Source organism: Nicotiana sylvestris, chromosome 7 (genome assembly GCF_000393655.2).
Source record: "Nicotiana sylvestris chromosome 7, ASM39365v2, whole genome shotgun sequence".
In the NCBI taxonomy this organism is placed as follows: Eukaryota; Viridiplantae; Streptophyta; class Magnoliopsida; order Solanales; family Solanaceae; genus Nicotiana; species Nicotiana sylvestris.
Genome location: NC_091063.1, coordinates 80,870,973 through 80,891,856, shown reverse-complemented (window position 1 = coordinate 80,891,856; position 20,884 = coordinate 80,870,973).

The window sequence follows — 20,884 nt, the reverse complement described above, 5'->3', positions numbered from 1 at the left end:
CGGGTTGGGAGTATCTGGGTGAAGTTGGCTGATATGTAGGAGGTGGAGGTGACTGATAAGTTGGTGGTGGAGCTTGGTATGAGGGTGAAAGTGCTTGGTAATTTGGGGTTGGCTGATATATGAGTGGAGGTGTTGGGTAAGTTTGGTATTTGAGGGGAGATTTGGTCCTTTGTGCAACTATCACGACCCTTGCATCCCTTTTCTTGGACACACCACCTGACTGTAAGCCCTTATTTATAGCTTACAAGGCCTCGAAGTTTGTAACCACACTGCTTTTGATACCCTCTTCAATTCTTTCACCCAGTTTGATAATGTCGGAGAATTTGTGGTTCTCGATCATCATCAGTTGTTCAAAATATTGCGGGTCTTGAGCCCAGACAAAGAATTTGTTCATTTGCTCCTCTTCTAAGGCAGGTCTGACCTTAGCAGCTTCGGACCTCTAGCGAGTAGCATACTCGTGAAACGTCTTTGTGGGCTTCTTCTTTAGATTCTGTATATAGAACACATCCGGTGCATTCTCTGCGTTAAACCTAAACTTGTCCATAAAGTCAGATGTCATGCCTACCCATCTTGACCACTTCTTTGGATCTTGGCTGCTGTACCAAGACAATGCATCTCCTTTCAAACTCCTCATGAATAGCTTCATGCGGATTCTCTCGTCTTTCCCTACTCCAACCAACATGTCGCAGTATGTCCTCAGATGGACCCTTGGATCACCCGTACCATCAAAAATTTCGAACTTAGGAGGTTTGTACCCCTCTGGCAGTTCTACATCAAGCTGTATGCAAAGATTCTCATAGTTCAGCCCCTCGATTCCTTTACTTCCTTCAACGCCCTGAATCCGGCTAATTAATTTCTTAAGTTCCTCGACCGGGTTCCTGATAAGCAAATCCTTTTCATCAGATTTAGGTGTGCTTGAGATAGGTTGGGTAGAGTATGGCATGGTCTCCACGTAGATAAGAGTGTTTTGGTGGCCTGGTGTGTGGGTGTGGAAATGGTCATTTGTGGAATTTTGAGGTTCTAGGATGAGTAGTGGAGTGTTGTTTAGGATATGGCAGGTGTTGCATTGAGTCTTTGGTGGAAAAATGTGATGGTGCGGAGCGGGATGATTCTGTTGCTTTGGGATATTTTGAGGAGGTGTAGGGTTTTGAGTGTTGGGAAAGTTGATATCTGGGGTGTTGAAGGAAAATAACAGGTTTGCCAGATTCCGAACCTGATTGAGCTCTTCTTGGAATTTCAGCAACTTCTGTTCCAGTTGTGACATATTCTCCTTAGGAACCCGAGTACCATGGCCATTAGTGGCCTCTACCCGTTCTTGGATTCTCTTTCCTGACGTTGTTCAGATCTTCCATTTTGATTTTGTTCTTGTTTTTGACAGGATTAAGAGGAGGAGTGGGTGGAGGGCCCCTGGATCTCGTGGAATAAGATGTTGATGCTAGAGTGCACGAACTAACCTTTTGGGGAGGGGAATAACAAAGACAAAGAATAAAAACAAAATGGTAACCAAGTTAGTGAGGATCATAAAAAGTATTGCAATATTTAAACACATAGTGCGGGAATGTAAATCGTGTCCTAATTTGGGGACCTCTTTGTGCCCGAGGTAGGCCTAGCGACAAATTGGTTTGGAGAACTTAGAATGCTAAATGCCTCATTTTATTGATAAAAAATAAGACTAATCCCAAATAGACACTAAATAAATAGGAAATAAAAGTCACTAATGGCCATCGGCCTTATTACATTTATAAAGCAAAAAGATAAACTTCTATCTACTTGGTCCCAGAAGGACCTTCACCAGATTCGGCATCCTTGGCTTCATCGAACAGCTTCCCTAACTCGTGAAGTCCCAGCAACAGGTATGCTCTGGATAAATGTCCGCCTTCGGTCCCTTCATCATTTTGACAATCTTCGATCCTCTTGAGAAATTTTCTCTCCAGTTCTACTATGCCTCGCTCCAAGTATCCTAGTCGCTTGTTGGCACTGACAACCATGTCCTTCTATTCCTTAATCAGCTTCTGGTTAGACTCTTGTATCTCGCAGTGTTCGCTTTCATACTCACAGATCCTTTTGCACAGCTGGTTGTACTTGACCTGCGCCTCGGCCTTTTCATCTATAATCTTGTGACCTCGAGCAAACCCTGGCTGGCCCAGACCATCATGATTGTCTTCCAACCAATCTGAGTAGAAAGGAGCATAACCAGCATGATACCTGTCTGGTTTGATGGTATCTCTACCCATTATGATCTTGCAGTGCCACATATGCTGAGGTTGGTACTTGTAGGGACTATCATCATTTTGGAAGTTAGCTCGAAAATGACTCATCTTGTCGACCCTGGGTATAACTTGCTTCCTACCAGCTTGCCTCATAACTCGGAGAGGGACGTAAGGGTATGTTCCTCTCAGACTAATCAGTATCAGGAAAGGTGCATCTCTGGATTAGGCGATGAACTCCTCGGTCGTAAACCACTCGAACATCCATTGAACTTGTTCTCAATCAGATTATCAAATAGCTCAACCCATCCTTTGGCGTTCTCAGGCTGAGTGAACATATCAGGGATGTAATTCATTCGCGTTGGATGATGGAAAGCGATGTGATCATCCCAGTCCCTTCGTTGAATCTCTTGTCGGTATTTGCCCTTTTGGAGATGTTCCATGAGCCAGAGTTGAAGCAATAAATTGCAGCCTTCGAAGTGTTTTGCTCCTCGTTGACACTTCTCCAAGGCTCGGTATATGTCTGCAATGATCATGGGCACGATGCTGAATGGCTGTCCACTAATCCCTTCCATTAGGGTCTTAGTTACCATAGCCATCCTGGTATGGATTCTTATTTTCTTCATCGGAAACACGATCAGACCAAGGAAACAAAACATGAAGACGAAAACCCTTCGATGGATGTGTCCCAAGGATGTGATGGCAAACTCGTCAGGGTAGGTACGGTAGGATTTGCTGTGACCGTACCTTTCATACAATTAGTCAAAAGGGATGTATGATTCCTTCAGGCATGTCAATTCTTTCTTCTTCAAACCCATCATTTTGAGGAAACCCCTGCCTTTGTGGTTCTCAGGCATTAGCAAACCCGGAGTTTCCCACACTAGACCAGCCAGTCCTCCTATCTCCTCTATCAAGGGCATCATTTCAATGTCCCCAAAGAGGAACACAACCCTTTTATAATCCCAAAATAGTGTGGCAGCTTCTATGATCATGTTGTTAGGTTGGATCTCGAGGAGGGATAGTAGATTTACCAGATATTTGCAGAAGAGAGTTTGGTCACTGAAGGGTAAATCTCTCCACCAGCTTAGCAATCTTGGGTGGACGTTGGTGACAATGCTGAATCTGGGTACTTCATGCCTCATATTTCTGCAAGACATATAAGGTTAGGCCCTTACCCCCACCAGACTCAACTATTTAATATCAACAATCAGCATGAACCATTTAGTTCTCCAAATAAATGAACAGAACGTGGTGATGTCCGTTTGGGTTCAGAGAAACCCAGTGGACTTTGGACAAGGCAATCTTAAAGGATCATTATGTGGACAACATAACTGACCCGGCTAGGTTTGACCATGATGGATGCATAAAAACATAGCAAGGTTCCTATGGGGTTTTAGACTGGTACACTTGAGCGGACAACTCAAGGGGGAAGGCACAAAACTATCGACTGCATCGCTGATTGACTAGTTTTATCACAAATATGCCTTTCCAAATTTATGGGGTAATAATATAGGAAGAGCGCAACCACTCATTAAAAGCGTTGCTATGGTATTTGTTTGTCACGAGTGGAGTATGATGTTGAGCATGATTATGCAATAATTAATAGCATGTTGGCACGTATTTGCACGTTAAGAAAGCGATAAATACAGCAGTCTCATAAAGTAAAGTAGCAATAAAGGAAGGAAACTAAGAAGATAAGTCAGTTTTGCAGTTGAAAAAGAAATTAAATGCTTAAAGAAATTTAAACAAGTAATTGCACATAAGGGAGGTACAAATTCATAAGAACAATATGAAATGGTAAAAGCCTAAAGATCCCCGACAGAGTCACCATGATGTCGCACCCCCTTTTTCCCTCTTCCAATAGAGAGGAGTCCGGGTTTCGACATTTATGGGGTATAATGACTCGTTACTTTTGGGTATTGGGTATTTGAAGAGTCACCACCTAATGATTTAAGGCGCATTAGGACACCCATAGAGCTTATTTACAACTAGGTTTGATAACCAGAGATCAGGTAAGGGCTTGAAATTATCCTAAAGGGAAGGTATTAGGCACCTCTCAGGATCCATTAGTGTGGTTCCCGGCCAGATAGTTTTTTGTGAATTTTTGCAACTAACATGTAATCAAATAAAAGGCTCAAGTAATAAGGGATTTCAGTTTAGATACACAAGTGCAAACAATTATTAAAAGGCAGGGTTTTGGAAAAAGAGTTATAAGCTAGACATGCTTATAAAAAATGAAAGGGGGTCCTAAGTTTGTTTATAATATGGATCACTTCAATGCAACACCCGGTATGACACTCCTCAGAAGAGGGGATACACGTGGTATTAGTTCACCAGTCATCATATCCATATCTACCCTTCCCACCCCGTTAAGGTATTAAAGCGCAGATTGGTCTCGACCTCTATTGTATGCTATTACCCGTCCCATTCCTATCAGTCCCAGAGGAATTTAGGACTACTATTCCTATAAGAGGGAGGATATTAGGCTGACTCTTAAGTTTAAAGGTAAAAGGCTAAGGCGACATACAAAACACGTAGTACTACATTTTGAGGGGAACATATAAACAATTAAAGGGCTCATATATACCTCCGCAAACAATTAATATAAATAGCATGACTTAAACACAGTTAAGGTCTGAATTAAAAAAATCCTAAAGCAGAGTTTGAGTCAGAACCAGATTCATTATATAACTTAGAAAAGAAATCTGAATCAGGCCTGCCTATTGGTTGTAGCAGTTGGTAATTAACAAAGGCAGTTCCAGTTTTATTTAAGTAATTACCCAAGGCTTGCCTAGGCGTAATGGTGATGTTCTATGAGCATGATATCTATATTGATTAAGAATGCAGTAGAGCAGTGGTTAATTTTAAACATGCAATTTGGATACTATAGGCATGCTTTCTAATGATATTGATTAACACGAAAAGAGTAAGTTATTTAATCTGATTCAAACAGGCACGAGTCAAACTAATTTTTAACTAAACTGGTTTTAGACCTTATAGGCATGATTATATTATAGCTGATTTTAAATCCTATAGGCATGGTATCTTATTATTAAAAGCTGACTTTGGACTTATAGGCATGATCTCTATAGGAAACAAATCTGGATACATGCTGTAATGATAAATCAAACTTCAATTACTTTACATCCTATAGGCATGATATCTAATTATAAAGCGGATTTTTAACCCTACATGTATGACTCTACTGTTAAAGCCATTTAGACCCTATAGACATGGTTTCTAATTGTGAAAGTAAAGCATGCAGAATTTATTTTAAACCAAAGTAGATCCTATAGGCATGTTATCTAACAGACCATATTTGGAAGCAAAATAGACCCTATAAGCATATTATCTACCCAATTTACCCACTATATACAACTACCCATCTTTTTTCACTAATCCTCCCATAATTTTTTACAAATTATTACAGACCAAGTGATTGAATTACAAAAAAAGTGCAGAAATAAGAAATTACAACCAAAGGAAGCCTGATCTTGACTTCCTCTCTGAGTTATGTAATAAACCACTTCAATGCCAATATTTCAAAGCCTTTTCTCATACCTGGGTGTGTCAGAGTTCCCTAAGGACCTCAAGGGATCCCGGGCAGTGCTCACACCCTGATTAACATAACCAAATAGAATGAGTGATGTGTAGAAGGGCCAGCCCTTATGTGTACAAGTTCAGAGGGAGATCAAGGGTCCCAAGGCAAGGCTCACACAAGAGGGGCAGAACCTAGATTCTAAGAATATAGTGAAAGTGCAAAACATAGTTTGAAAAAGAGATTTATTTTTAAAAGCTGGACTGACAGTCCATTTTGAAAGCAATTAGTGACAGAAGCAATTTAAATCAGTAGTAGTAGTAGTAGTAAAAATCAAAACTACATAGAATCAGTAGTCATTCAAAGGGGTCAGGGGTTTTAGGGGTACATTTGTTTGTAAGCACATGAACCCAACAGGGGTATGGTTTGGTCATGCATAGCAATAGTCGATGTTGGCATGGCCACAAACCAGTCAAAGTAACACAAACACATAGAGGGGATATGGCGGTTTGGGGTTCATAAGACAGAATATGCTTTAAAATGAACATAGGGGAAGCATTAATCTAAGGGAAAAAGGAACATATTACATCATGCTAATAACGTAACTTGACTGCAGAAACATGAGCAAAAGTAGGCAAGAGTGAAAGAAACTAAAGCAACTAAAGAAGCATGTTGTTGTTGGGGCTTACAAAATTAACTAGGACATACCAGTAGAGAAGCAAAGTGCAGAAAGGTAAAGCAAGCAACATTCCATAGTCTAGCCTTGGCTTTCAGCCGTCTAGACAAAGCAATAGCAAAAGTAGTAGTAAAGAAAGAGAGAGTTTTTGAGTGTAAGTGTGTTCTGAACTCAAATTGTTCGTCTCTTTGAAAGAAGAAGGGGTAGGGTATTTATAGTTTTGAAAACGAGTGAAGAATAAGGTAATAAGTAAAGTCTTAACACAAACATGGAAATAATCACAATCAGAATCAATTAACACAAGTGATTCCCTTTAATTAAGGAATCACTGCTTAACGGATAGTAACAGGGTTAATTAAGGAAAGAAATTAGTTTGGGACAGATTGATTATTAACATATAAGGGGGCAGTAAAAATATGAAGTAAATAATTGAAACTAAGTACAAAATATGCTTAGTTTTGAAAAAGGGTTCAGCAAGATCAAACATCACAGTAAAGGAGACGAATCAATTAATTTTAAACAAATGAGTAAAAAAATAGGGTTTATAAGGGAACCCTTTGCAATTAGTTGTGAGATTGAGGAAACCAAGATCAATCAAGAAAGAAACATGATTCTGCACTTCAACATATAAATAGAATGAACATAAGTATCAGATATGCAAGGCCAAACACATTGGCAAAAGAAACAACACAAGCATACAACAGAAGCAAGAATAAGCTAGGATTCAGTGGTAAAAGAGATCTACTCGAAGTACAGTAGTCAACAAGGTCAAGTAGTCATATAGAATCAAAAGTGAAGAAAAACATAGTAACAGGTAAGAAAGTCAAAAACAAGTAAAGACCTTCAAACTCATAGTAATAAGCGAGGAAAACTCTTTTATTAAATTAGGGCTTCAACAGTAGCCGAGTTTAAGAGATGATAAGAACTCAGAATCAGATAAGTCAAACAAGAGAAAGAGAGTCAGAGACAAAGAACTTAATTGAACAAGTATACATTCAAACAAACAAGGACAGTTTCAGAACTCGGATAAGACCAAAAAGACCTTGGGTTTTCAACATGTTGAATCAGGTAGAAGGAAAGCATAAACAAGTCATTTGAACATAGTGAAATTATAAATGATGCTGAAGATCAAAGGATAGATCTTTAAAAAGAGTTTTAAGAAATCCCAATCGTTGAAAAATGAAGAGTCATTTTGAAAGAAAATTGAAGAACCTTAGAGAAAACACTTGGAAAGTTCATAATAAGCACAGATCTAATATATATCTGAAAGAAAATCAAAAGACCTTAAATCTAGGGTTTCATAGAAACTCGAAAAAGTGAGAAAGACTTTGAAAGCTACCGATCTAGCCAGAAAAGTCGTGGATCTGACTTGAACGGTCAAAGGTGGCCAGAAAAAGACTAGAGATGGCGGTTGAGCAAGGAATGGACCAGATCTGGCCATGAAATCACGGAAACAAACACCCAGGAGCCATAGGAGGCCGATACACCTCTCAAGCAGCCATGGGAGTCCATAGATTAGGTAGGGATTGCAAGGAATTATGGTGGAATTGGGTGGCTGCGGCTAGGGTTTATGTGAGGCTGCAGAGAGAATTGAGAGGAGAGGGATTCAATGGCGGCATTTAGTGAAAAGTGAATTAGGTTGAGGGGTTTTTGGGTTTAATTATGGAAGGGTGAATGGTGGTCGTTGATCTGAATGATCAATGGCCTAGATTAAAATGGTAGGTGGGGAATCCGGGTTTGGGTTGGTTGAAATTGGGTTGGGGTCAGGTTTAATTGAAATTTGGCCGGGGAAATTGGGTTTGATTTGGGGTTAAATTTAGGGTAAAAATTAAATACAAATGGGCTGTTATTTAAATAACCAATTTTTCTCTTTTTAAATTATAAAAAATAATAAATAGATTTATAAGAATAAATTGAAAGCACTAAAATGATTCACAACATGTAAATAAAAATTTAAAAATATAGGGCTTAATTTTATGGATATAAAACACAATTCAATCTTAAAAAGGCTAATATTGTAATTATATGCAATTAGCTTTAAAAAAAACTAAACAAAATTGTAAAAATTAACCTAGCCATATTTTGGCATAAGTATAAAGATCCAATAAATAACTCATCAAAAATAATAATTTTGGACATAATTATTGGGATTTTATTGATGAAAAAGGGAAATAAATCGATTTAAAAACCTTTAACTATTATTAAACAATAATAAAATATTTGACATGATTATGTATGCATTTATATGCTATTTTGGAGATATTTTGTATAATGAAAATATATAGAGAAAAATCGGGTATCAACAGTTATCAGAATCAGTATCGAAATAAACGCTATTATCATTAGCCCCACGGTGGGCGCTCAAACTGTTTACCTCAAAAATATGAGTAATAATTAAATTTAATTTGTGGTTTTAAAGATATATGATTTAGTTCAATACTAATTAATAATCAAGAAGTATAGCGTATAAATGAAAGAAATAAGTAAATCAAACCAGTGTTGCTAGGCAGTATCGACCTCGAGCCAAAGTGACCTCGAGATGGACCAAGAACAATAAAGCAAGAATAATAAAGCTAAAGGACAATTCTGATGAACAATGAGTAAAAAAGTAAGAGAGTATATTCTTTGTCAATGACTAGATGATCTTTACAAATGATTGGGTTCCTCTTTTTATAATAGGGGAACCATAAATAAGATACATTTCTATTTACAGTAAGGAAGCTTATTGGGACATCTGTCTAACCGTCTAGTACGGATTCGTACTAGGTCTTACGAATAAATTCCAGAATTTACGCCACGATCCTGAGGACATGGCAGGAATCTTGTCCTTCTATAACAAACTCATAACGGCACTGTCTCGGAGTCGGTCATAGTTGGCTCCGATGTTCCTCGAGTGCTTAGGTCTTCGTGCCTCTTCTTCTACCTTTGAGCCCGAGCTTGGTTTATATCGAATTTTTGTTCTCGATGCGACCTCTCGAGCCTACAATATCGGAGGCATATGATTTTGACCATATACAAATGTAAACACTTACATGGGTATATATAGAATGTAGTTTAGTGTATAAAGACTACTCTACCTTACAAACAAAAGACTTATATAAATATATTTAGGATCACCAATTTTTGTTGCAATATGTAACTCCAAGTGGGCCACACCTCTGAGGACTCAATATGAAACACAAAGGTGTTTGTTTAAGTCCTAAAGTCGTCTGCTTTCTTACCGGCCGCAGAAAGTCTTTTAAGAAAAAAGAGTGTCTAGCAATTCTTTGAGTACACTCTTTTTAGAAAAAGAAATAGTAGTCGTCTTATTTCAATTTATATGACAACATTTGCTTGGGCGCAAAACTTAAGATATGAGTATTAATTTTGAATCTGTATATCTATAATTGAGGGACCTTAAGAGATGATGTAACATATCTCATAGACAAGGAAATGAATTTATCTATTTTGTCAATTTTTAGATTTTTTCCTCAATTAATTCAGTACAGTAATCCATTATTAAATTCTAGAAATACGAAAACGAAAACCATTACTTTCAAATTTTAACTGTTACACCCTTTTTCTTTTATGATGATTTTACAACGAAATTCTGTATTCTGAAGCCTTGAAAACTTCATTTAGAGTCATCTCGATTTGCGTGCATAGTCCGAGAACGTAGCCGGAAAGCTTAAATATGAAATTCTATGAAAAATGATAAAATTTGGTTATAAATGAGCTAATTTGACTTCGGTCAATGTTTTGGGTAAACAAACTCGTACACGTAATTTGACTATCCTGGCGGGTCCATAGGATAATATAGGACTTGGGCGTATGCCCGGAATCGAAATCCGAGGTCCCAAGCCCGAGAAATGAATTTTTAAAGAAACTTATTTTCTGAAATTTTTTGAGGAAATTTGAAATGAAAATTGATTAGAACATGTTAGTATCGGGCCCGTATCTTGGATCCGGCACCTGGTACAGGTCTTACATGTGATTTAAGATGTTTCTATGAAATTTGATGAAAAACGGATATCATTTGACGTGATTCGGACCTAAATTGCTAAAGTGGATAGTTGATGAAGTTTGAGAAAAATCCTTTGATTTTGAGGTTTAATTCGTTGTTATTAAGGTTACCTTGGTGATTTGATCGCACGGATAAGTTCGTATGATGTTGTTGAGTTAGATCGTGTGTTTGGTTAGGAGCTTCGAGGGCTCGGGTGTGTTTCGGATGTGTTTCGAGAAGTTTTGAACTTGTGGAAAAGTTGCAGATTTCTATTGTTACTGCCCGGGGATTTAACCCTTCGCGTTCGCGTGGTCCCTCTCGTGAACGCGTAAGGCAAAAATTCTAGGTGCCCAAATTCTTCTTCGCGAACGCGAAGGTTGTGACGCGAACGCGAAGCTGAGGGGGGAGACCCTTCGCGAACACGTCCCTCCACTCGCGAACGCGTAAGGTGCTGGGGAGGGGTCACCAAATTATTCATCACGAACGCGGCCACTGGCACGCGAACGCATAGGTTTGAGGAGCCAAAGCTCCGCGAACGCGAGCCTTTTCACGCGATCGCGAAGGCCTAGCAGATCCGACTCATCACGAACGCGATGAGCCTATCGCGAACGCGTAGAGTAAATTCGCCCAGTTAATTTTTAAAATCCAGAACAGTAGTCTTACGGGATTATTGCAAAATTTCATAAACCCCTTCTTCTCCACAGCTCTTTGGCAATTTTTGAAACTTTTCTTCACCATAACCTTTTGGGTAAGTAATCTTTAACTTGTTTTCTTCATTTTCCATTAGCACCCACTAGATTTCTAGGCCTAAAACATGTAATTAAGGGTAAGAATTAGGGATTTGGGTAGAATTAGGGCTTTTTGATTAATTGTGATTTAGACCTCGTTTTGGGGTCAGATTTAAAAACAAATTATATATTCGGGCTCGTGGGTGAATGGGTAATCGGATTTTGGTCCGAACCTCGTGTTTTGACCAAGCGGGCCCAGGGTCGATTTTTGGATTTTTGAGAAGAATGATTAGAACGCTATAATTAAATATTGGAAATGGATTTTAGCATTTATTGATGTTATTAAGTCAATTGTGTTTAGATACGATTGATTTGGAGCCAAATTTGAAAGGAAAAGCGGTGTTTGAGGCTTGAGTTGGCCAGGGAAGTTCGAGGTATGTGTTTGATCTAACCTTAGCTCGAGGGATTAGGAGTTGTGTCCTACTTACTATTTGCTTCTTGTTGAGTACGACGTATAGGCATGGTGATGAGTATCTATACGTTGGTGTCAAGCATGACCGTAAGTCTTATATTGTGAATTTTCATGATTTTGTTGTATTATTCATGCCTTGGTGAAGATTTCTAATTGTTGTATAAAGTTTGTGGAAAGATTTGTGACCTATGAACATTGAGGAGCGTTGGCTCAAGTTGTATAGCGAAATTGTGAAAGTATAAGGGACAATTAAACTTTTAGAGCATTGGATCGAGTTGTGAAATGAGTTGTGAAGTAAAAACTCTAGAGTATTGGCTCGAGTTGTGAAGTAAATTGTGAAATAAAAGTGAAAGAAAGAGAAAGTGTTATTAAATTGTTCCTTTGCCGGGATATTGTTGCTTTGTTGGTTATCTCCCTTGCCGGGATGTTGATATTATTGATGTTGTTCCCTTGCCGGGATTTAATTGTTTAATTGTTGTTCCCTTACCGGGATTCCTATTATGATTTTGTTTATTCCCTTGCCCCTTTGTTTGTGATTGTTGTTTGGGTGAGAAAGAGTGTTAAAGCACGAAGGGTGATGTCATGCATTGTTTGTTATTGTGAGGAGAGAGTGTAAAGCACGAAGGGTGATGTCGCGCCGCACGATGTACCATTCCATGCCGATTTTATTGATTATATGGTGAGGAAAGAGAGTAAATGTGACGACCCGAAGGGTCATCACCATAGTTTTTCCTTGTTCCGCGCTTTCGAGGCCTTGAAAACCTCGCTTTTAGTTGCCTCGATTGGCGTGTGTAGTTCGGGCGCGTAGCCGGAAAGTTTTTATGTTAGAATATGTGAATTATGTGAAACATTTGATGAATTTTGGTATTAATATGCATAATGTTGACATCGGTCAACATTTTGGGTAAACGGACCTGGACTTGTGATTCGACGGTCCCGAAGGGTCCGTAGAAAAATATGGGACTTGGGCATGTGTCCGGAATCAAATTCTGAGGTCCCAAGCCCGAGAAATGAATTTTTGAAAGAAATTGTTTTTCTGAAATTTGATATGAAAATTTGAAATGAAAAGGAGTTAGAAAATATAGGTATCAGGCTCGTATTTTGGTTCTGACGCCCGGTACAAGTCTTAAATATGTGTTAAGCACTATCTGTAAAGTTTGGCTAAAAACGGACGTCATATGACGTGTTTCGGACTAAAAATGGAGAATTTGAGTTATGAAAGTTGAAGAAAAGAAAATCATGTGTTTGAGGCTTGATCCTATGTATATGATGTTATTTTGGCGATTTGATCGCACGAGTAAGTCCATAAGATGTTTTTAAGGTTGTGTGCATATTTGGTTTGGAGCCCCGAGGGCTCGGGTGTGTTTTGAATGGGGCCCGGGAGGTCTTGGACTTGAGAAAATGCAGGTTCAGGTGTTGCAGACACCAGCGCGGCCGCGGTCATTTCCGCGCGGTCCGCGCTGGAGACGCACGGCCGCGACGCCTTTCTGTGCGGTCCGCGTGGCTGAGTCTGAGGGATAGGGTTTTAGGTCAACCAGCACGGCCGCACACCAAAACAGTGTTGTCCGCGCTGGAAGGGTTCAGAGAAGCCCCAATTTTTCTCCCACTCGGCGCGGCCGCAACACATTTTTGTGCGGTCCGCGCCAGGTCCTCAGAAAGGTATACAAGTTCGGAAAATCTCAGTCATTTTTCACTTTTCAAAAACCCAAAACCTAAGAGGCGATTTTCCAAACAACTTTTCTTCTCCAAAACGATTGGTAAGTGATTTCTAACTTAATTTCTTTATTCCTTAACATCTTTTAACATAATTTCAACTTCAAATCAAAGATTTTCATGGGGAAAATTGGGTGTTTTGGGTAGAACCTAGGTTTTCTACAAATTGAGAAGTTGGACCTCAATTTGGGGTCCGATTTAAAAACAAATCATATATTTGGATTCATGGGGGAATGGGTAACCGGGTTTTGGTCCGAACCTCGAGTTTCGACCACGTGGGTCCGGGGGTATTTTTGACCTTTTTGGGAAAAACCTTGAAAAATCTATTTTCATGCATTGGGGATGATTCATTTAGTAATTATTAATGTGATTAAGTAACTTATGACTAGATCCGAGCGGATTGGTGGTGGAATCAAGAGGTAAAGCTATACTAGAAGCGTGAGTTGAGTTTGGAGCATTCGAGGTAAGTGTTTGTTCTAACTTTGGCTTGAGGGATTAGGATTTGGATATTATTTGCTACGTGTTAACTGTGGAGTACGGTGTATAGGCATGGTGACGGTTATCTATACACCGGAGTCTAGCATGACCGTGAGTCGTAGTTGCTTTTAAATTCGAAAGATGTGAAACAGTTGAGCTAATTACTTGCTAATATAATTATGAAGTGATAGTTGAGAAGCAGATGAGTTAAAGAAGGAAGTGTGGTATTTTTCCCTTGCCGGGACCTATTGTTGATTTGTTCTCCCTTGCCGGGATGTTTAATCTTGTTGTATATTCCCTTTCCCCGATTGGTTGTGACTGATGATTGGGTGAGGAAGAGCGATTATGCACGAAGGGTCTTTCCGTGTCATGTTTTGATAATTATGCACGAAGGGTCTTTCCGTGCCATGTTTTGATAATTATGCACGAAGGGTCTTTCCGTGCCATGTCTCTAATTATTTATGCACGAAGGGTCTTTCCGTGCCATGTCTCTAATTATTTGAGCACGAAGGGTCATTCCGTGCCTTGATGTGAGAGTTATGTGAGGAAAAGCACGAAGGGTGATGCTCGTGCACTATATTTGACAGTTTTGGTGAGAATTGAGAGTAAAAGCACGAATGTTGGTGTCGTGCAGTTGTTGATTCACTTGCTCTCTTTCATAGATGCTAATTATTCAGTTTCCATCTCTCTGTTCGTTGGTCTTATATCTAAATTGTTACACCCCACAGCATGTCCCCTCCCTATTATCTGTTTAAATTCTGTATATCTTTCCGTTGTTGCACATATATCTGTACAGGTTATTTGAGGTAGGTCCGGTCTAGCCTCGTCACTACCTCGCCGGGGTTAGGCCAGGCACTTACCAGCACATGGGGTCGGTTGTGCTGATGCTACACTTCTGTGCCCTTTTTGTGCATAGATTCGGGAGTAGCTTACGGACCGCAGTAGCAGTAGATTGGGAGCGTGCCTTCAGTCCAGAGACTCCTAGGTAGTTCACTGGCGTGTGTGGGCCCTGAGTCTCATCTATTTTAATTCTGTTTGTTTTCATTGTATCGAAGCAGACTCCTTATGTATTTTCTTTCAAACTCTTATTTGTAGTATCTTATAGTAGTCCGTGAGTATTGTGACACTAAATCTTGGGTAGAGGATGATGTTAATTTTTCCGCATTTTCGTTCATTTAATATTAAATTAAGGCTTCCGCTTGAATTTATTGTTTTTATTATTATCTTGTTGAAAATTAGTTGAAAAGGTATGTTAAGGTTGGCTTGCCTAGCTCCGACAGTAGGCGCCATCACGACTCCCGACGGTGGGGAATTCGGGTCGTGACAGGTTGGTATCAGAGCCCTAGGTTACTTAGGTCTCACAACTCACGGACAAGCTCAGTAGAGTCTGAGGGATCGATACGGAGACGTCTGTATTTATCCCGCAGAGGCCACCGAGTTAGGAAAACTTCACCTTGTTCATTCTTGTCGTGCGATTCTGTTTCTCAAGTACTGATTGTCTTTCCACTCTGTTCTTTCACATATGGCGAGGACACGTGCTTCCTCTTCTACCGCGCAATAGCCTGAGCCCCTAGCAGCAGCCCCTATTAGGGGTAGAGGGCGAGGCCGTGCCAGAGGCCGATGCCGGGGCAGGGCTCAGCCTCGAGCAGCATTTCCAGCGACGGAGCTTCAGGTCGATTTTGAGGAGGAGGTTCCGGCCCCAGCTGTTCCAGTGGGCCCAGCTCAGGTCCCAGAGGGTTTCATAGCCACTCCAGTGCTTCAGGATGCTTTGGTCCGACTGGTAGGCTTTTTGGAGGGCATTTCTAGAGAGGGTTTGCTTCCCGCAGCTCCAGCCACATCTCAGGCTGGGGGAGGAGTTCAGACTCCCGATACTCGTACTCCAGAGCCGGTAGCTCCTCAGGCTCAGGTTCTAGCAGTTCAGCCAGCTGTGGCAGCCCAACCAGGTATTGCGGCTCAGTCCAGTGATGGTGCGGCTATGTCCACGGATGCTTTGTGGAGGCTTGATCATTTCACCAAGCACTTCACTACTACATATAGTGGCACTCCCTCAGAGGATGCTCAGGATTTCATATTCAGCTATCATGAGGTTCTACGGACTATGGGCATTGTAGAGACCAATGGGGTCGATTTCACCACTTTTCGCCTGGCAGGATCCGCCAAGACTTGGTGGAGGGATTTCTGTTTAGCCAGGCCAGCAGGGTCTCCATCATTGACCTGGGATTAGTTTTCAGAGTTATTTCTGGGGAAGTTCCTTCCAGTTACTCAGCAAGATGCTCTTCGCAGGCAGTTTGAGCGTCTCCAGCAGGGTCCTATGATGGTTACCCAGTATGAGACTCGGTTCATTGATCTCGCTCGTCATGCCATTGTGATACTCCCCACTGAGAGAGAGAGGGTGCGGAGGTTTGTTGATGGGTTGGCCTAGCCGATCTATGTTCAGATTGCCATGAGTGCCGGTGGTGAGATTTCATTTCAGGAGGCGACAGATGGTGCCCGCCGGATAGAGATGGCACTTGCTCAGGGAGGTGGTCATGGGTCTGATAAAAGGCCCCGTTATTCCGGTAGATTTAGTGGTACCTCGTCTGGATGTAGGGATTCATATGACAGAGGCCACTTTCAGAGGCCCTTCTAGTTGGCACTTCAGGTTTCTCATGGTACTCCAGGCAGTGGTGGTCCTCAGCAGTATTATTCGGGTCAGCAGACCCTCAGCGCACCACCAGCCCCCATCAGTGCACCGCCACTTCAGAGCTTCAGGGGAGGATATACAGGTCGATAGGGCTAGCAGCCCCAGCAGCCGATGGCATGTTATGGTTGTGGTGACCCGAGTCACATTGTCAGGTTTTGCCCCCGAGCCTCAAGTAGTTCTCAACAGCGTCCTCGCCCTACGATTCAGGCAGTAGGTGATCCACAGGCCGTCCAGCCAGCTAGAGGTGGGGGTAGGGATCATAGGGGTGGAGGGAGAGACCGTAGAGGTGGAGCTTGGACCGTCAGAGGCAGGGGTCAGCCAGCAGCCGATCGCCCCAGGGACACAGTTCAGGGAGGTGGGGGTCAGCCCCGTTGTTATGCTTTGCCGGCCAGGCCAGAGGCCGAGTCATTAGATGTTGTGATTACAGGTACTATTCTGGTCTGTGGTAGGGGTGCTTCTGTGTTATTTGACCCGGGATCTACGTATTTTTATGTGTCGTCCTATTTTGTACCTTATTTGATCATGCCTAGTGAGGCTTTGGGTATTCCTGTATATATGTCCACACCGGTTGGTGAATCTATAGTGGTCGACCGAGTGCATAGTTCATGTGTGGTGGTATTTGACGGTCTTGAGACCCGTGTCGACTTATTGCTTTTAGATATGGTGGACTTTGATGCTATATTGGGGATGGATTGGTTTCCCCGTATCATGCTATTCTGGATTGTCACACCAAGACCGTGACCTTGGCCTTGCCAAATTTGCCCCAACTTGAGTGGAGAGGGACCCCAGGCCATGCCACCCACAGTGTTATTTCGTATGTCAAGGCTCGACGTATGGTCGATAAGGGGTGTCTAGCATATCTAGCGTATGTTCGCAACTCTAGCGCAGAGGTTCCATCAATTGACTCTGTTCCTATTGTTCGGGAGTTCCCCGAGGTTTTCCCTTCAGACCTGCCGGGTATGCCGCCCGACAGGGATATTGATTTCTGTATTGATCTGGCTTCGGGCACTCAGCCTATTTCCATTCCGCCATATTGCATGGCCCCGCCAGAGTTGAAAGAGTTGAAAGAGGAGCTTCAGGACTTGCTTGATAAGGGTTTCATTAGACCTAGTGTATCACCTTGGGGTGCACCAGTGTTGTTCGTGAAGAAAAAGGATGGGTCGATGAGGATGTGCATTGATTACCGGCAGTTGAACAAGGTGACGATAAAGAACAAGTAACCACTGCCGCGGATTGACGATTTGTTCGACCAGCTTCAGGGTGCGAGGGTGTTTTCAAAGATAGATTTGAGATCTGGCTACCACCAGTTAAGGATTAGGGCATCTGATGTCCCTAAGACAGCATTTCGCACTCGGTATGGGCACTATGAGTTTTTGGTCATGTCATTCGGATTGACTAATGCCCCAGCAGCGTTCATGGAGTTGATGAACCGAGTGTTCAGACCTTATTTGTACTTGTTCGTGATAGTCTTCATTGACGATATTCTTATATACTCCCGCAGTCAGGAGGAGCATGAGCAGCACCTCAGAGTGGTCCTTCAGACCCTAAAGGATAGTCAGTTGTATGCTAAGTTCTCAAAGTGCGAGTTTTGGTTGAGTTCGGTCGCATTCCTGGGTCATGTCGTATCAGCAGCAGGTATTCAGGTAGACCCGAAGAAGATAGAGGCAGTCAAGAACTGGCCTCGACCAACTTCGGCTACGGATATTCGGAGTTTCCTGGGGTTGGCAGGTTACTACCGTCGGTTCGTGGAGGGGTTTTCATCCATTGCAGCCCCTATGACCAAATTGACCCAGAAGGATGTCCAGTTCAGGTGGTCGGACGAGTGTGAGGCGAGCTTTCAGAAGCTCAAGACGGCTCTGACTACGGCACCGGTATTGGTTTTGCCCACAGGTTCAGGGCCATATACGGTCTATTGTGATGCATCTCGTATTGGGCTTGGTGCAGTGTTGATGCAGGAAGGCAAAGTCATTGCCTATGCTTCGAGGCAGTTGAAGATCCACGAGAAGAATTATCCGGTTCATGATCTCGAGTTGGCAGCCATTGTTCATGCCTTGAAGATCTGGAGGCATTACTTATATGGCGTGACGTGTGAGGTTTACACTGATCACAAGAGTCTTCAGTATCTGTTCAAGCAGAAAGAGTTGAATTTGAGGCAGAGGAGGTGGTTAGAGTTGCTAAAGGATTATGATGTTACTATCTTATACCACCCGGGGAAGGCCAATGTGGTGGCCGATGCATTGAGCAGGAAGTCCGCCAGCATGGGTAGTCTTGCTTATATTCCAGTCAGCCAGAGATCGCTTGCTTTAGATGTTCAGGCCTTGGCCAATCGTCTTGTGAGGTTGGATATTTCTGAGCCTAGCAAAGTGTTAGCTTGCACGGTTGCTCGTTCCTCACTATTAGAGCGTATCCGCGAGCGGCAGTTTGAGGATCCCCATTTGTGTGTCTTGAGAGACACGGTGCAGCGTGGAGGTGCCAAGAAAGTAACCTTAGATGATGATGGTGTATTGAGATTGCAGGGGCGAGTTTGTGTGCCCAATGTTGATGGGATTCGAGAGTTGATCTTAGCGGAGGCCCACAGTTCTCGGTATTCTATTCACCCGGGAACCGCGAAGATATATCAGGATCTGAGGCAGCACTATTGGTGGCGTAAGATGAAGAAAGACATCGTTGTGCACGTGGCTCGATGTTTGAATTATCAGCATGTTAAGTACGAGCATCAAAGACCTGGTGGTCTATTTCAGAGGATTGCACTTCCCGAGTAGAAGTGGGAGAGGATTACGATGGATTTCGTTACTGGACTTCCGATGACTCGGAAAAAGTTTGATGCAGTTTGGGTCATTGTTGATAGTCTGACCAAGTCAGTGCATTTTGTTCCTGTTGCAGCCACCTATTCGTCCGAAAGGTTAGCCGAGATTTATATTAGGGAGATTGTTCGCCTTCATGGGGTGCCGCTATCTATCATCTCGGATCGGGGTACGCAGTTTACCTCGCATTTCTGGAGAGCGGTTCAGCGAGAGTTGGTCACCCAGGTTGAGTTAAGTACAGCATTCTATCCCCAGACGGACGGTCGGTCCGAGAGGACTATTCAGGTTCTTGAGGACATGCTCCGAGCCTGTGTCATTGATTTTGGAGACTCGTGGGACCAGTTTTTGCCTTTAGCAGAGTTTGCCTACAACAACAGCTACCAGTCCAGCATTCAGATGGCTCCGTACGAGGCGTTGTATGGTAGGTGATGTCGGTCTCCAGTTGGATGGTTTGAGCCGGGAGAGGCTCGATTATTGGGTACGGATCTGGTTCAGGAAGCCTTGGACAAGGTCAGGATTATTCAGGATAGACTTCGTACAGCTCAGTCCAGACAGAAGAGTTACGCAGACCGCAAGTTCAGAGATGTTGCCTTCATGGTTGGTGAGCGGGTATTGCTCCATGTATCGCCTATGAAGGACGTGATGAGATTTGGGAAGAAGGGCAAGCTCAGCCCTAGGTTCATCGGTCCATTTGAGATTCTTGATCGTGTGGGAGAGGTGGCTTATAGACTTGCCTTGCCACCTAGCTTGTCAGTCGTGCATCCCGTGTTTCATGTGTCTATGCTCCGAAAGTATCGCGGAGATCCATCGCACGTGTTAGATTTCAGCACTGTCCAATTGGACAAGGATCTGTCATATGAGGAGGAGCCGGTGGCTATTCTAGACCGGTAGGTTCGACAGTTGAGGTCGAAGAGTTTTCCTTCGGTGCGTGTTCCGTGGAGAGGTCAGCCTCCTGAGGCATCGACCTGGGAGTCTGAGTCCGATATGCGGAGCCGTTATCCTCATTTATTTCCCGACTCAGGTACTTCTTTCTTTTGTCCGTTCGAGGATGAACGGTTGTTTTAGAGGTGGAGAATGTGACGACCCGAAGGGTCATCACCGTAGTTCTTCCTTGTTCCGCGCTTTCGAGGCCTTGAAAACCTCGCTTTTAGTTGCCTCGATTGGCGTGCGTAGTTCGGGCGCGTAGCCGGAAAGTTTTTATGTTAGAATATGTGAATTATGTGAAACATTTGATGAATTTTGGTATTAATATGCATAATGTTGACATCGGTCAACATTTTGTGTAAACGGACCCGGACCTGTGATTCGACGGTCCCGGAGGGTCTGTAGAAAAATATGGGACTTGGGCGTGTGCCCGGAATCAAATTCTGAGGTCCCAAGCCCGAGAAATGAATTTTTGAAAGAAATTGTTTTTCTGAAATTTGATATGAAAATTTGAAATGAAAAGGAGTTAGAAAATATAGGTATCGGGCTCGTATTTTGGTTCCGACGCCCGGTACAAGTCTTAAATATGTGTTAAGCACTATCTGTAAAGTTTGGCTAAAAACGGACGTCATATGACGTGTTTCAGACTAAAAATGGAGAATTTGAGTTATGAAAGTTGA